Genomic DNA, 17,919 nt, shown 5'->3' on the forward strand with positions numbered 1-17,919 from the left:
TTGTGGGTTTTTAAATGAAGCTTACTTTCCCAAAAGCTATTTTCATACAGGAATGTATTTCATGTCTGGAACAAAGCACTCCAGAGGTGGTTTGGTGGCCAGCAAGAGATCCTGGCTAGCTTAAGGTGAAAAGTTAATTCTTGTAAGAATATTGCACAGGTCACCAAATGAAAGGAAAGCAGGAAACAGAGCTCAAAAAAATGCTCCCTTCAAAGAAAAAGTATGTAGTTCCCGGAAACTAAATGGCAGGAATTGATAGAAAATGCCGCTGCTGATCACTCTTCAGATCTTTTTCATTAAGCCCAAGCTTCAAAAATCCCAGGATAGAAAGTCTATTTGGACCAGTTTGGGAGACTGCCTAAAGGAAGCCAGGCACCTTCAGTTACAGTCCCATGGAAGCTACACGGATACATGGAGAATGGTTTCCTCAAAGGAAATTGGCACTTTTATCAGAGAGGTTAGAATAGAGGCTAAGTGGCCCAAAGACAAGGAATATCCTCTTCAACCCCTAAGGATACTCTGTGATTCTTTCTGACTCACTAAACCTATTCAGTACAGAGCTCTCATTGAGCAGAGAGCTCTGTCTTTGTCCTCCACCTTTCCATGACCCTCTTTGTTATGAACAGGTCAGTAGCAAGGTTCAGATATACAGTTGTTGGCTAGCTGATGTTTCTTTGGGATGCATTTTACACACTAAGCAACTTATCCTCTACACCTAACATGAATAGTGAATGATTGCAAAACACAAATAAATCAGAAATTTATTTCAACTGCTGTTTTTTTCTCGTGTTAAGACAACGGTGACATTATACTGTCAGATCATTTAAATATGTCCACAGAATGCAGAATATTTTTTTAAATAAGTTTTTAAAAGCTTAAAAAGGAAAGAGTTAATAAAAAAGACTTTGGGGGGGATGCCTGGGTGGCTCGGTGGGTTAAACCTCTGCCTTTGGCTCAGGTCATGGTCCCAGGGTCCTGGGATTGAGCTCTGCATCGGGCTTTCTTCTCAGCGGGGAGCCTGCTTCCTCCTCTCTCTCTGTCTGCCTCTCTGCCTGCTTGTGATCTCTCTCTGTCAAATAAATAAATAAAATCTCTAAAAAAAAAAAAGACTTTGGGATTTTGATGCCAAACATTCATTGACCAGGCATTTTTCATACACATTACTAGTAGTTTCAAGCACCGTGTAAATATATGTCAGGCTCTATATGAATTTATGTAAGTTTTTTCATTAAGGGCCTAGAGTATTCACAATATGTTGTATTTTTCCATAGTTCTGTCAATATGGGCCACTGAGGTAAAGTAGAATGACTTCAACTGTAAATATTTAGAAATGCTGAATAAAAAAGAATTTTAAAAAATGACAATTGTTTTTAATTTTTTATTTTTTTAAAGATTTTATTTATTTATTTGACACAGAGAGAGAGAGAGAGGCAGAGGCAGAGGCAGACAGAGAGAGAGGGGGAAGAAGGCTCCCTGCTAAGCAGAGAGCCCAATGTAGGGCTCAATCCCAGGACCCTGAGATCATGACCCAAGCCGAAGGCAGAGGCTTAATCCACTGAGCCACCTAGATGCCCCTGACAATTCTTTTTTAAATGGCCAGCTGAGTTCATAAGAAATAGAGAAAATGCAGGGGCACAGAAATAAAAAGAAGCCAGAAAGACCAAGAACCTATCTTACAGTAGCCCTGGGTTGGGAGGTACAAGGGGCCTACCTCAAATTGAGAAATGAGCCCTGATACATCTCCACAAGATCAAGGTCGGAGGTGTTGGGGCTGTGTAAGAAGGACAGTGGTAGCTGACACCTTCACATTCAGCTGAAACTCTAAAGGGCTACAACCTTGCTGTAAAAAAAAAAAAAACTGGACAAAGTTCATCTCTCAGCCCAGGGAAGCAGCAAGGGAAGAGGAAGAGGTGAAACCTAGGCTCTAGGGTGAGAAGCCTAGGCTAAAGAACACTTTCCTATGAGAAACTGAAGTCCCAAGCCCATGTCATACCTATGCTTGGAGACTGGCTTTACATGTTCCTTCAAATATGGGATTCCCAAGTTTGAGCTGGCATAGACACTGCTCCTGGGCTCGTTGCCCAGGGTTCCTTGAAGAATGCAAAACTTTTCTGGAAGAAAACGCTGCTGGACATTCCACAAAGGATTTCCACAGAGGGAAAAAAAAATCTGCTAAAATAAGATTATAATTAAAAATTGTATATGTTAGTAACTTAAGTGTTGGAAATAGATAACACCAATTAAAACTTGTAGTTTTTACTTAAAAAAAATTATATTTGAAGTAAAGATCTAACATGAACGAGGGTAAAAACATCTGTCAGAAAAGTCCTATAGAAAATATTATTTGCAAATAACTTTATACTAGTATAAAGTATAAAACAAGATATTATAAAACAAGCAGTTTAAATGGTTAAAGCAATTTAAAAAGGAATAAAATCCATGATGAAAGAATAAGACACTGTGACAGAAGAACAGGCACAATTTAAAAAAGAACCAAGTAGAAATCTGGAAATAAAAGATAAAAATCTAAATATTTAGTGGATTAGCTAAATAACAGATTGGATGCTGATGAAGAGAAAATTAGCTAACTGTAAGAAAAATCTGAGGATACATTACACTGAATGTAGCATAGCAAGACTTTTTGAATGTAAAGATATAAAAAATGAAAAATAAGAAATATGGAAAGTAGACTGAAAGGTCTAAAATACACCTTTTCTTTGGGCACCTGGGCCGCTCAGTGGGTTAAAGCCTCTGCTTTCAACTCAGGTCATGATCCCAGGGTCCTGGGATCAAGTCCCACATCGGGCTCTCTGCCTGCTTCTCTGCCTACTTGTGATCTCTGTCAAATAAATAAATAAAATCTTTAAAATACTCCTTTTCTAGAAATAAGATTTCTAGAAAAGTTCATAGAGAAAAGAAGATTCAAAGTGGTAATATCTGGAATTGAAAATAATGTTGAAGTAATTGAAAATCCTCACATTGAAGAAATTGTACAGAGGTCAGAAAGGGAAAATAAAAGTAAATTTACATTTAGATGCATTGGCACAAAAACACAAAAGAGGAAAATCTTAAAATCAATTAAAATTTTAAAAAATCATTTTACCCAAAAAGGAACAGTTGGACTGACAGCAGACTTCTCAACAGCACCAACAGAGGACAGAAGAAAATAAAGTATCTTCAAATTGCTAAGGGAAAACATCCATCAACCCAGACTATTTTACCAAGTTAGACTATTCAATAATGAAGGTAAAATAAATGTCCAGACTAATAAAAAATGAAAAATGCCACACACAGGCCCTTACAGAATAAAAGGAAATTAATTCCCGAGGAAATAGGAACAAGAAGGACTATTAAGCAAAGAAGCTGGTAAATAAACATTGAATATAGAAAATTGTAAGATTTCACTGGAGAGTTTAAAAATATCATAGAGCTAAAATACTAGATATGAAAATATGATTATTTACTATTAGTCAAAATATACTAAGGTTTTTTATTGGTCAGGAGGATTAAGTTTAATAATCAGTAATTCAGTGTATGTGTCAAAATCACACTGGTACCCACTGGGACGCCTGAGTGGCTCAGTCAGTTAAGCTGGGATCAAGTTCCGCATCGGGCTCCCTGCTCAGCGGGGACCCTGCTTCTCCCTCTGTCTGCTGCTCCCCCTGCTTGTGCACACCCTCTCTCTCTGACAAATACATAAATAAAATCTTAAAAAAAAAAAATACTGGTACCCACTAAAAGAAAAAAAGCAGAATGCAAAAGAAGGTAAAACTTCTAAATCAGTATAAAAGAAAAGTAAAAATAAAGAAATTTTGATCAATTCAATCAAGGGAAGGAGAAGAAAATTAAAAAATATAAAATCCACTTTTAAAAACTGAAATAGAGTTGACATATATCATATTAGTTTCAAGTGTACAACGCAGTGGTTTGACATTTATATATATTGTGAAATGATCACCATTATCACCATCTAGTTCCCATCTGTCACCATATATAAATAATACAGTATTGTTGACTATATTCCCTATGCTTTGCCTGACATCCTTGTGACTTATTTATTTTAAATTGGAAGTTTTTACCTCTTCATCCATTTCACCCATCCCCTTCACATTTTTTTTTAAAAGGTTGTATTTATTTATTTAAGATGGAGAGAGAGTATGAGAGAGAGAGAGAGCATGGGGGGAGAGTGTAGCGGCAGAGGGAAAAGGAGAAGTAGACTCCCTGCTGAGCAGGAATTCCCGACATGGGGCTCTATACCAGGACCCTGGGATCATGAACTGAGTGGAAGGCAGATGGTTAACCCACTGAGCCACCAGGTACCCCATCCCCCTCAGATTTTTAAATCAAATGTGTAATAATCCCAAGTGTTTTTATGTAGGACTTTTCTGAGCTTCTATGATTGGATGAAAAATAAACAGACAAGGTAATAATCCAGGAGGAATGCTTCTTCCAGGAGACACATGGAACATAAACACAGTGAAAGGCAGAAAATAAAGTGTTGGAGCAATATACACCAGGCAGACTGTAAACAAGAGAAAGCCAGTGTATTGCTGTACATAGTAGACAAAGCAGACTTTAAGTATTTCAGGGACTAAAAAAGGTCATCACCTCATAATAAAAAGAATAATTCTCCAGAAAAACATCATCTTTTGCATGTTTTACCCAACATTTTAACTCCAAAACATACAGAACAAAACTTAAAATGCAAAAGAAATTGATGCATACATGACCCCAGTAAAATATTTTAATGCCTCTTTCTCAGAAATGGATAGATCAGAGGACCAAAAATTAATGAGTATATATGCAAATTGACAAAAACAATGAATATGATTGAGCTAATAGAAATATGTAGAAATTGACCTCAGCAATTAGATTATAAATATATTTTTTAGGCAAATTTAAGCAAATCTCAAAAAATATCAAAGAATTTATATCTTATGGTCTATAATCTCTGACCACAATGCAACCAAAAGTGAGCCAAAAAATCCCAGGGATTGGGAAATTTCAAATGTCCAAAATAACTCATGGGTCAAAGAGCTCTAATATAAAATTAAAATATAAAGAAATGAATATTAATGAATATTGGAGCTTTAGTTGTACCTGTTACACTTATATTTAGAAAAAGAGATATGAAACAAATATAATAAAAAAATAGCAATTTTTAAAAACAATGCTAGATACATGAATGTCTATTATTTTCTGCATACTTGAAATATTTATACTTATTCTTAATTTAAAAATAAAACTACTTATTCTGCTTAACATAAATGGTATTTATACCTCAATCAAGAAACTGGTGGGGATTTATTTGTTTGGTTCTGGTTTTGGTTTCTGTATGGATTAGAAAGAACAAAATATGTCTGTCAGTGAACACAAGGCATCACCCAAACCGGGCACCTCACTGTCCCTAGTCTCTATGTCTCATCATCATTGGGGGCTCAAGGCCAGCTGCTCCCAGTCTGGACTCTGAGGTCACCTTCAAATCTGCCAAAAATAATTCCTGCTGATGGCCATAAAAAGCTGCAAAGCCCATCATCTGAAAAGAGAACATATTGCAAAAATCACCCACGTACAGAATCAACCCTAAGGGTGGACCATGTGGTTGACCACATTTATCCTGGCCCCTCTTAAAAATATTCTCTTAAATACTTCTGATATAACAGCAAAATCTTCCTATGAGTTGGAGTTTTGGTAAACAGTCCTTTCTTTTTAAAATGTATATTTAAAAGAATTGTCCTAAGCAAAACTGAGAACTCCCTACTCCCCATGACTCAAATCTTAGGCAACCCTCAGATCCTCTTTCCCAGTTCCCCAGTTAAATCCTGGGTGATTCCGTCTTTCAGAATTTTGTACCATTATTGTCAAATATGAGTAATGTATGCCCTCTTTCTGGAGGAAAAATACTCTCACAAGCCCCTAATGTTGACAAATGACTTTTATTAGTATGTTATTTAAATATATATACAAATGTAAAACTAGATGTAAATTCATTATGCTAAACAACTATAACACCAAAACAAATTTACAAATTAGAGATAAAACCACCAAACCGATACTGTTCAAATTAACAAGATTAATTTAAGGTGGTAATTGTGGTGTGCTAAAATTGCATTGCAGTTAGAAACAAATGCTTCCTCTTACGTTCAGCCAGTGCAAGGTACTGCAGTTATATAGGAAAGCCGGAGAAAGGAAGTGTATTTGTTCTTGCCCTTTCCTAGCAAAAGAAGGTCTAGTCTAGCAAAAAAATAAAATAATAATAATAATAATCCTCTGTCCATGACCCTAGCCCATGCTGATCATGTCCATCATGATTACCCTTTGAATTCAGCAGCCCTGGTTTTCTACTTCTGCTAATACTACCTCTCCTTCCTCTCGAAGAGGAAGAGAGCTAGAATATTTAATGTGTAATGTTTACCACAGACATTAACAGGCTATAGAGCATTCCTTGCCTATCTTCAGACCAGCAGGAGGTAGAGTTTTAAAGGTCTGGACCAGTGGCCATCAATCCCACAGACATATCAGAATCATTGTGGGGATTTTTGAGAAAACCTACCATTTCTCATTTTGTATCCCTCCTGGTGATGGCTTGCCACTGCCACTAACTCCTGTGTCACCTCTCCATTCCCTATTGGCTTTCGCATTTCTTGTAATACCTTTTTTAAAATTAATTCTCCATATTAAATTCCCTTTACTAAACCACACGACACAAGCTCTCTTTTCTTGTCTGTCCCTCACAGATACATAGGTCATACATACGGTGGACAGAGTCGAAGAATAATCCGATTTCCTTATTTGTACACTTGTTTTTAATACCAATTACTGTATTTTAACTCCCCTCCTTTTTAACATTTCAAAGTGCCTAGAAATAAACCAACAAGAGAAATCTTACCAAAAGTTTACAGTACTATTTTAAGTAAAAATCATTCCGTTCTCCAAATTTCCTGTGGCTCCATATATCATCAAAGGGGATTCAACATGAATATGTTTATTCCACAATGGGAAAGTGCAAAATGATGGACGAATTCTGTCTGCAGACTTCAATTTGAGGAGAATGACAGCTACCCCAGATTTCTCATCCTCATCATCCTCAAAGCAACCAATAATTTAAAAGAAAAATCCAGACATCCATTTGCTCCAAAAAATGACAGATGAATTGAGGTAGCCAATTCTTTCTTCCTTCCTAGATTTCCTCCAGCATTACACAATTCATAAGTATTTCCCTTTGTTGAGTTGCACCACCAGAACAGCAAGTGAGAACTTAATGCCTACACTCAAGTATGAAGGAGAGAAAGAGGAGAGATTTTAAATCAGAAGGTATCTCTCCAGTGGGTCAGGATGAAAGAAAATAATTTCTGAAAGGGTGACTGACATTTCTTCTTTCAAATGCCAAGTTTCTGACTTTCTCACACGTAGTTTTCAAGTTATAGAGTGCCACCTCTTACTTTTGTCAGTTCTGAGAGGTATGGAATATTCAACTGGTTGGAAAAATATGGTCTCTCCTGAGAGAGAGAAAGAGAGCTGGAATATTTAATGTTTCCAACAGAAATTAACAGACCAGGGCACCTGGGTGGCTCAGTGGGTTAAGCCTCTGCCTTCAGCCTGGGTCATGATCTCAAGGTCCTGGGATGGAGCCCTGCATCAGGCTCTCGGCTCCGCAGGGAGCCTGCTCCCCCCCCCCCCCCCCCCCTCCCCCGCCCCCTTTTGATCCCCCTCTTTTTCAAAAAAAAAAAAAAAAACTTAAAAAAAAAAAAAAAGAAAGAAAAGAAAATAACAGACCAATGCATTCCTTGGTGATCTCCAGATCTTCAGACATGGGGAGGCTGAGTTTTGAAAAGCCTAGACCAGTGGCTCTCAATCCCACATGTATATCAGAATCAGCGAAGGGACTTTTGAGAGATGCTGATACCAGCTTCCACCCAGAACAAAACAATATCTTATGCGGAGGGGATAGGTCCCAAGTGTTAGGAGTTTTTTAAATCTCCAACATGATTCTAATGAAAAGCACAGACAGAATCAGAGGCCTAGACTGAGAATTGGGAGTTAATGCTAACTTGCTTAATTATATATAAATATATAATTCACATATATATTACATAAATATTGTTATGTATCATTGTATACAATAATTTTCTTGAACTCAGTTGTCTCCTACATAGAGGTTTGTCCATTTTTCTTCCCCACTCTTCTCTATTTCATGATACCAACACAGGTGACGCTAGAGCTACAATGAACTTGAGAATTCATTTTGCTTGCCACGTGATACAAGAAGTAACAGAAAAGGAAGAGTGTGAGTTCTTTTGGCGGGGGGGGGGAGGCACTGATTATGATGAACCTGCCACAACCTTGATTGTGTGGATTGTGTGACTTTCCCCTCAAAAGTGGCTTTCAAAAGACTGTGTATCAAATCCACTGCCCATCAGTCATAGTCTTATATGCACTTCTCTAGATATCGTCAGTTACCGCATGACATCAAACACAACCATCTCATCCTTTGTCACCTTAGAAATGTCCTAGTGCATATTGTCCAGACCCCACAGCTCTTATGGAGTTGAAATCTACCCCTCTCTACAGCATAGCACATTCTATCTATGTATGTCCCTAGACAAACACTCGGTGCAGAATAGACAATGGTTGAGCCCAGGGGTCCCCTAAATATTTTTGATAGCATGCCCTTTCAGCACACTTAACAGAAGTTTAAGTAGAAGTTTAAAGTTTTTCCTGTGACCCAGTAGATCATGCCCTTTGAGATGTTCAAACTTTACTCCGAAGACCGCTGATCTAGTCTACTGTTAATACTTTTGTGATTTGGGTTGTCCCCGAATAGAAATATTATATCTGAAGTTCTGACTGAGAACTGCACAGCAATCCAAACAAGGTAACTAGCTCATTTTCACCATTGTGAGTTACTTCACGAAAGGGGCTAAGGAAATAGGTTAGCTGCCAATGTTTCCCATTCCCAACATGGTGAGGCTTCAGGAGCTTCTGAGGCTCCAGCCCAATCCTAGGAACGATTCTGCCCCAGCCCTTCTTTGATCTGCTTGTGACCAATTCCATAACTGGCTCCATGGCTGCTCTGAACCCGAAAAGCAAGCTCTAGACCATCCTGCTCAAGTAAGACATTCTAGGAAAACCCTGGCCACAATTTCAGAGCAAATTTCTTCTTTACAATAAATAGGTGTCAAACACTAAATGTTCTCAATGAGGTGTACTTTATGAAAAGAGTGCAGGATAGCAAGGCCTTTGGCAAGTGCACCGATTCCTAGAAAAGAGACACAGAAAGATTTCTTCAGGGTCATTGACTCAGGGAAAGAGGCTGGGATTAGCATGTGCAGGGAATCATGTCGTGGCCATTCAAGGTCATGAAGTTCTTTTCTGGTTTTGCAGCCAAGGGAACTGATGTGTCCAAGGTCATGCAACAATTTAGTGGCAAATCTGAAAATGATCTCAGGCTCCCAGCTCGCTGTCCTTCTTTTTACTTCCTTAATGACTTATCTTCCAATCTCTTTTCTTTCATTCTTAGACAAGAAGGTAAAGACCTTTCCCATGTCTTGTGAACCATCCCTACATCTCAAGGAGCCCTGGCTTCCCATGGCATGTTTCTCTTTCCCTTCCTGTGCTCTTCCCAAAGGACAAGGCCCTGTATTCCCAACTGCAGGGTTCCTGCCTGTCTTGACAGGGAGTCCTTTTATCATTGCAATGTGTGGGCTGCCTATCTCTAAAAATAAAATTCCATTTATTTGTTTTTCAGTACAAGGAAAATCAATTATGATACAATTTTTGCTGTGGAAATATTCTCAGACAATATTTAACTGACTCCCAAGTTCTATTTTAAAAGCATCATAAACACAGAAGTGCGGAATTCTGAAGTTAATAGGACTACAGAGTTCATCCAATGTAGTTTTTACCATTTGGGGGTCATGAAACTTCCTTCGAAAATATGATGTCTGCTATTGGAACTCTCCCCCCAAAAATATATGTATCAAGATATATATAGCAGATGTAGAACAAAATTGATAGGAAAACTTGCATATAGAATTGCATACTTGCCTGAAGCCCAATCCCTGGGTCCCTGACTTGGATCTCCCTTTACCTGACTAAGAAGGAAACTGAGCCTCTAAGCCAAAAATAAGTTTCAATGAGCACAGGGCTAGTTGGTGGAAGCAATAGGACCAGAATGTAGGTTCTCAGACCAGGGCACACTATATTATGACAACAGTGACCCTGTGACTTGTCACCTCCATGAGTGCATATCTAAAAGTGAGAAGATAGGCTATCAATAATTAGATCAAGACAACAGGTGTAAACTAGACTGGCTGGGGCAAACCAGAACATATGATCACCCCTGTTATACTGAAAGCTTGAGCCTGATGCTCTTTTGTGTCATGAAGGTCAGAATCTCCCAGGAAAAAGGACAATGTGTCCTTGCAATGTAGCCCGTGAATCTTTATTCTGCAGCACTTTGAAAAGCTTCTACCTTCTTTGAGTTCTCATTAAATGCATATCACACACCTCATGAATATGACATACAAAGGAAATTATTATAACACTTCGTAACAACAAGATTTAGGTTTTCTTGAGATCTCCCAAGGGGTATCTCAATCAATTTTAGTTTTATCAGCAGCACAGTAGCAAGCATCTGAACCTTCTCCTTGCTGCTGTTTGTAAAGTCAATTTTACTCCAGAGGCTTGACCGTTTCAGTCTGACTATGCAGGGAAAGGATAAGGAAAATTGATTCCGTTGCAAAGAGTCTCCCTAAAGGTCTAAATAATTCATATCAGTCTCAACCTTCAGACATTATCTCAAGCAGTAAGCATATTCCAAAAGAACCCATGCGCCCAGCATCTCCCTTGTCAAACAAAGCTACACTCACTTCCCTCACTCATTGGTTGGACTTTCTTCTGAAGAGTAAAGCTCTTGTGTCCTCTCATCCCCTTGCCCTTAGAATGTTCATTTCAAGGCTCTTAAGAAAGAGAGTCTGGTTTTCAACTTAGTGACACTTTGACCATTTTAGCAGAACCTCCAGTCCCAAATTACATTACTACAGTATAGTAGGTCTTGGAGCCCCAGACCAGTGGCTCTTACTGGCTGTGCAGGAAAATTATGTTGAGAACTTTTCAAAAAAAATTCTCATGCTTGAGCTCTCACCTAGAGATTCTGATTTGTTGGTTGGGGTTTGCACTCAAGTCTGAGACACTTTTTCCAGATCTTCCCAGGTGAGTCTAATGTGCAGCCAGAGTTGAGAACTACTGCCTTAGAGAAAAACTAATGGGTACTCCATGAGCCACATAGTGGGCTGCTCTTTCCTCCTTAAAGCTGTAGGGGTACATAGTGCCACCTATGCCACTGATGCCAGCTCATATGGGAGGGGAGCAGGTAGGAGGAGGACGTGACTAAAACAACCAAAGGAGCTACAATATCTACGCACACCTGTCCACAAACTCCTTGGTTCAATCCAAACATGTCTTGGCTATGAATAGTGAGGAACCTCAGAAGAGTTTTCTTGTTGGCACTAGCCTGCAAGAAATATCATATTTCCTCCTTTTCTCAGTCAATTTGCAAATAGCTCACTCACATGTGCCAGGGTTGGTGAGGAATCTGACTTTGTTTTTTCATACCACCCTTCCTTATCTCTTTCTGTCCATACCCTCTCAACTATACCTATATGTCATAAGCCTCGAGAAATATGTAGTCCAAGAAAACTGAGAAAGGGCCCCTTTTGATCCCCAGCTCTTACATATAGTCACTGTCATCCCTGTTGCTCTTTCATAAGGCCACTGGTAAGTGCTGCTCCCTTCTGTTGGTCAGGACTGCTCTCTCCAGCAGCAGAGTAGACAACCTGCTCCTCACCACTGCTGTTCTAGCATGTTCTGGTCCAATACAGAGCCATCATTCTCCCTACTGAGATCTTGTCAATTCTGGGACACTACCTTAGAAAAGAATCCCAGTTTCTTCTGCTTTTTAAGATAATAGCAAAATCTTTCTCATCTTACTGTTTCCAACAATTAGTACTTCACCAGAAGTCTGCACCTCTATTCCTTCCTCTTCCCACCAGCCCTCTGAAATCTGGAATGATTCCATTTGATTCCTTTTGCTGGACCCTCTTGAAATTAAAGTAATTAAATCATTACACATTATGAGTAGACACCACTATAGTTAATACTTCTTTAAAAGAACATAAGAATGTGTTACCTGAAGAGTAGGGAGCTCAACATGGGGCTAGATCTCAGGACCCTGAGATCATGATCCAAGCCAAAGACAGACACTCAACCAACTGAGCCATCCAGGTAACCACTTAATGTTTAGTTTCTATACTTGCAAGAATCAGGCTAAATAAACTTGGGAGAGCTTTTCATATCCAACCATTTGGCCCTCCCCAGAAAACACCTCCTGCTTTCGGTATCTTCAGGGCTACTGCTCATGGTATCTTCCTAGACCTTGTCCACTTCATACAACTTATGAGCAAGTGAAAGGGACCTTGACTTTCTAGTGGTTGGCTGAGTGGAGAGTGCATTAGATGGTAAATCCACTTTTTACAGCAGAAGCACTCAGATGCTGGGCCCTACCATGTACAGGAGCCATGAGGATCCTGCAACCAGGATCCTCTGCAACCCAGAGAAGTCTAGGATCTCTTTGTACATCCTTTAGTGGCTGACACGTGGTAGATGCTTCACACTCTTGGATAATGAATATGTTCTCTCCCTAAATGGGCATCCCGCTATCGCAGATTTTAAAACAACCCAGCTGCATCAATGTGCTAAACCGATATCACTGGGTTAATGGATGCAAATAAATGCTCATTCATAGGTAGTACAGGCTTCAGGGTCTTTGCATTGTATAGACTAAGGCCCATACATACTGGCACATGAAATCTGCCTGCAAAACAACGCTTCGACTCACTGAACAAGGAACTTCTAGACAGAAAACAAAATGCTATAATCCAGTCTTAGAGACCAGCTTGTGTCATAGGTCTGGATCTTGAGGTGTCGCCCAGCCCCACGACTGCCAGACCTACTGTTCTCTATCACGTCTAGCTCTTCATCTGTGCCTTCACGTTCATAAACAATGCAGTAAGCTGAATCACTTGGAGCAAATCACTGATTGTGGCCATCAAACAATATTTCAAAGTAAATTTGAAACTATAAAAGTTTTACTTCTAATAATTTTTTTCTAATAAAAAAGTTCTACTTTTAAAGCTTTACTTTACTTTAGAAGTTTTACTTCTAAAGTAAACTTTACATTTACTTCTAATGTACTTAAATGTTACAATGGACTCAGCATCTACGATAGTACTACAAAGAGGAGTGACTTCACACCTGCAAAATGGAACAATGTTTTTTACCTGATACTGTGTACCATGCCCTTTACTGTTCATCTGCTCACACGTTATCACCCTTAGTCCTTTCCCTACTTTTCTCACATTCACCTGAATGCTGAGGAATCATCAGTTCCATTTATGAATGAAAAAAACAAGACTCCAGAACATTGGAGAGCTAGTGATTGAACAACCCCAAATTCAAAACTGGGGTGGGGGAGTGGTCCATGACTCCAAGCTCATGCTCTGCTCCTTTTTGGGATCACAGTAAAGCACCATAAAAATTGTATAGTCAAGGTCCCTGGGGGATGTGCAGGGCACAAGGCTACATCTATCCTCACCTAGTATATAAAGACAGACACAAATCACTTATTGTCTCACTCTCAACAGAGAATCACAGAGCAGGTCTCTGGATAGGTGGGTGTGCTGTGGACTGATTAATGCAATGTGGATGGGGCAGGACGGGACAGATGGGAAGAGGATCAGGGATCTGGGCTGGGGGGTGGGGTTGGTTGGTGGGGACAATAGTAGAAAGAAAGGGTATGTAGTGAAATGTGCTTTGTAAGTCCCTTTTCTAGACTATATGTTTAAATGCCACGGGTAGAATTTATTAAGTTATATGGGCATCCCTTCTAGTAAAATGTTGGAGATAGGCGTCTCTTGAAACCCTGCCCAGATTGTCTCATAAAGAGAGTCTCTTAAAGAGTAGCTGGAAGGATCAGAAAACTCGATCAGGCTCATTTACAGGAGAATATCCAGTGACTTAGACATATGTTAGTTTTCTATGGCTGAGAAATTAATGATCCCCAATGAAAAGTCTTGAAATAATGTTTATGTCATGATTTCTGTAGATCCAGGCATAATGGGGGTCCAGGCATAGCCTAGCTGGGTTGTGTACGTCAGGATCTCTCACAGGACAAGGTCCAGGTGCCAGCCAGGGCTGCGGTCATGTCAAGGTTTGACAGGCAGAGCAGGATCCACCTCCAAACTCTCTCACGTGGTTATTAGCAGGATGATGCTCCTCACAAGCCATTGGGCTAAGTAAGGGCCTCTCCTCCTTGCTTGTTGTTGGCTGTTTCTCACCATGTGAGCTTCTCTATAGCACACCTCACAACATGGCAGCTCAATTCATCAGAACAAGCAAGAGGCTCCAGAAAGAGGACAGAGTGCAAATAAGACAAGTGAGGGAAGGCTTTTGCAAGCTGCAATCCTTAAGTTTTCTGTCTCAACTTGACTGGGCTCAGATATGTGGTCAAACATTATTCTCGGTGTTTCTAGGATGGTGTTTTTGTGTGAGATTAACATTTAGATTGGTAGACTGAGTAGAGCAGATTATCTTCCCTAGAGTGGGTGGGCCTCATGCAGTTACCTGAGGCCTAAAAAAGAACAGAAAACCTCCCACCTCTCCCCAAAGAAGAGACTGTCTTCACACTGGGACATTGGCTTTTTTTCTATGTTTAGACTTGACCTGAAAATTTGTCTTTCTCTGGCTCATGAGCATGCAAACCTTCAGACAGAAACTACACTATTGGCTCTCCTGGAACTCTGGCACATGGATCTGGCTAAGTGTCCCAAGAGTATTTGATAAGTTTCAGAGCTGGTGGCCCAGGAATGGCTGAAAGGGGGCCAGAGTTGCTCAGAGGAGCAAGATTCAGAGCTCTACAGGGCCACTTGCCACCTGGGTAAACATCCTACACCGGCTGTGTGAGACGGGCCTCTGTCTTCCTGTCTGTGAAATGAGGATAACAACTTCTGGACAGGCATACCAGAAGAGTTCAGGAATATTTCCTTAAAAGTGTTCCACTGAAAGCTAGTTCTGCAAGATGTGACTAGATACAAAAAGGGTCCCACTACCCATTCAGTTTGGAAAATGCCAGGTGACATGGAGTTAAACAAGTCTCCTTCCTGCATTGTCCAGAGTCTATCATGAGGTACAGAACATTCTGGGTCTGGAAAAGGAAGACATGTTGGGCAGTGTTAACCAAACGTATTCGACCACGGGCTCTTTTTCCAAGAGAAGTTCATGGGATTTGTGTTAAATGATTAATTAGATAATGCGAGTACGAATGCCCATGGAGCCTGGCAGATCAGCCCACGTATAATTAGTTTGTGTTGAATCAGATCATTACACAGCAGTCACGGCAGAAAGCCACCCTGGGACAGGCCAGGACCAAAATCTCAGATGTCTTCTCATGTTTGGATAAGAGAACAAATGTCCCACAGTGCGGGTCCTGTGGTAGGCTACTACACAGTGCTCTCACAGACACTACTAAGAAGCCTTCAGGACAAAACACACTGCTGCAGAAGGATCCTGAAAAGAGAGGCTAGCCTAGTATCACTCAACTGGGAAGAGTTAGGTACGTGGCATTCAGAAGGCCGTCCTCAGCACAACAGGAAAGAGAATCCCTAGCCTTTCTTTGAATCTCCCTCTAAACTTTGAGTTGGCTCTGTTCATTGTCTTGGGGGCATTCCATGTTTAAGGCTAAGTAAGAACATGGACCTGCTCTGAGGAAGGCAGACAGACATCCCTGCAAAAGACTGCAAGCTGAAGATGAAGCAACCTGATTTTACAAACACGGATTTCTAGTTGTATGTTCCTCTTTTACTGGACGGTTTTGTGAAAAAATCTAGCCTTCAGCAATAGCCTTTAAGGATATTCCCACCGTGAGATGCACGCTGGGCTTAGTATTAGGAGAAGCACAGTGCCCTACGAGGCCAGCGTGAGTGTGCCTGGTGTGAAACTTGGATAAATTCCTAGTTCACATCCCTCACCCTTTCCTGGGGACTGGCTTTGATTCACAGAGGTGAGCCACAGACATCACCTCTTCACTTGGGGACATGACCCAGAGCTGATTTATTTAGAGGTAAATGCTTAGCTGAAATGAGGCTAATCAGATTGTCTCTTCTGGGAAAAGGAAGACTTGCATTAAGAGGAACTGCCAGGGAGAACAGGGTTATGGAGCCGAGTCACAGAGTGTTCTAAACTGGACATACAGAAACTCCTGCAGTCCCTGGAGCTTCCCCAGTTCTCATTTCCTGGGGTTTTGTTTTAAACTCAAATCTTCCCAGTAAATTTTTCCTTTTAGTTAAACTAGACAAAGTCTGTTTCTTTCCCTGTAACCACATAATTCTTAGCACATGGTGGCAGTAGGCTTTGGGAGAAATCGCCCAGAACAAGGCAGATGGTGGAGAGAAAGACTTAGAGGTAGGAGGCCGGATCATCTTCCCCATCCATGGTCTCACCATTCAGTGACAACTCTGGAGAATCACCCAAGTAAAACAGGCATATGCTCCCCAAGGTCAGGGGAAATCCCATGGGCCAGAGTCAAGAGAGTCAGCCTCAGGAGGCTAAAGTCATGATGGATGAGCGCCAATGAGAAAGCCAGAAACAAACCGGTAAGCAGGTAGCCTATCTTGACTAATAGACTAATAGACTAATAGGTCAAAATAGGGGAAGTCTGGCAGCTAAGAAGAGAGTTTTAGCCAAGGAACTAAAGTTCAGAAGAATGACCTCAGGCTTAGACAAACTAAAACTCAGGGCAGGGACACAGGTCCTGAGTGACAAGACAATGACACAGTTGGGTGACAGGTTAAATCAGAAGCTAAGTTACCAGAATTGGAACATAAGGTCAGAGCAGGGACATTCATCAGTGTGTGACCTGAGCTGCTGGACTCCTTAATTTCCCAGTGAGGGACAGGCTCCCAGAGCCTAGAGAATAGGGCTGAGGTTGCAGACGGGTCGAGCGTAAGCAAACAGGGATCTGGGGACAAGACATCCTGGCTCTTACTGTGATCTCCCAACCTTCCTTTCCACATTGTCATGGTCCTGGCGCTTCTGCTTAGCTCATAAGCTGCAGGAGAAGGGGCACTGTCATCAACCTGCAATGCTTGTCCTGCATGTATCAGCCGGGGGGGGGGGGGGCTTCTTTTGTCCTTTTCTTCAAAGCAACCCACAAACCTAGCCAAATACAGATAAAAATAAAATATATGAAACCTTTCTTAAGTTTCTGACTCAGAAATGTTACTAAATATGTAGATCATATGGAGGCAGAATCCCCAAGTTACACTTACTGGTCCCAAACACTGCTTCACCTATGCCCTCCCAGGCAGAAAGATCTAAAGATCACCAAGACACACCTGCCCCATTACTATTTTTTAAAGTAAGCCAAAGGGAGGAGCACCTGGGTGGCTCAGTTCTTAAGTGGCTGAGTCTTTGTCTCAGCTCAAATGGTGCGATCAAGCCAGGCACCGGGCTCTACACTCAGCATGGAGTCTGCTTGGGATTCTCCCTTCCTCTCCCTCTGCCCCTCCCGCTCATTCACTTTCTCATTCTCTCTCTCTCTCTCACACACTCAAATAAATAAGTAAACCTTTAAAAAGAATAAGCCAAATGGTAGCCAGCATTCACCTTTCTCAGATATGCTCAGCTGAAGGGAACCAAGTAGAGATAGATATGTTTGGTCAAAAATTAGGATTGATTGATTGATTGATTGAATTTCCCACTTCTACCCTCTCTGTTAGTACCCTCTCCCAACTCTGTCCTTAGTTATCCCCTGACAGAACATGAATGGGGTTCCCTAGCATGAAGAGTAAAGCTATAATTCCT

The sequence above is a fragment of the Enhydra lutris genome, unplaced genomic scaffold, assembly GCF_002288905.1.
Source record: "Enhydra lutris kenyoni isolate GAN:26980312 unplaced genomic scaffold, ASM228890v2 scaffoldscaffold1, whole genome shotgun sequence".
Classification (NCBI taxonomy): Eukaryota; Metazoa; Chordata; class Mammalia; order Carnivora; family Mustelidae; genus Enhydra; species Enhydra lutris.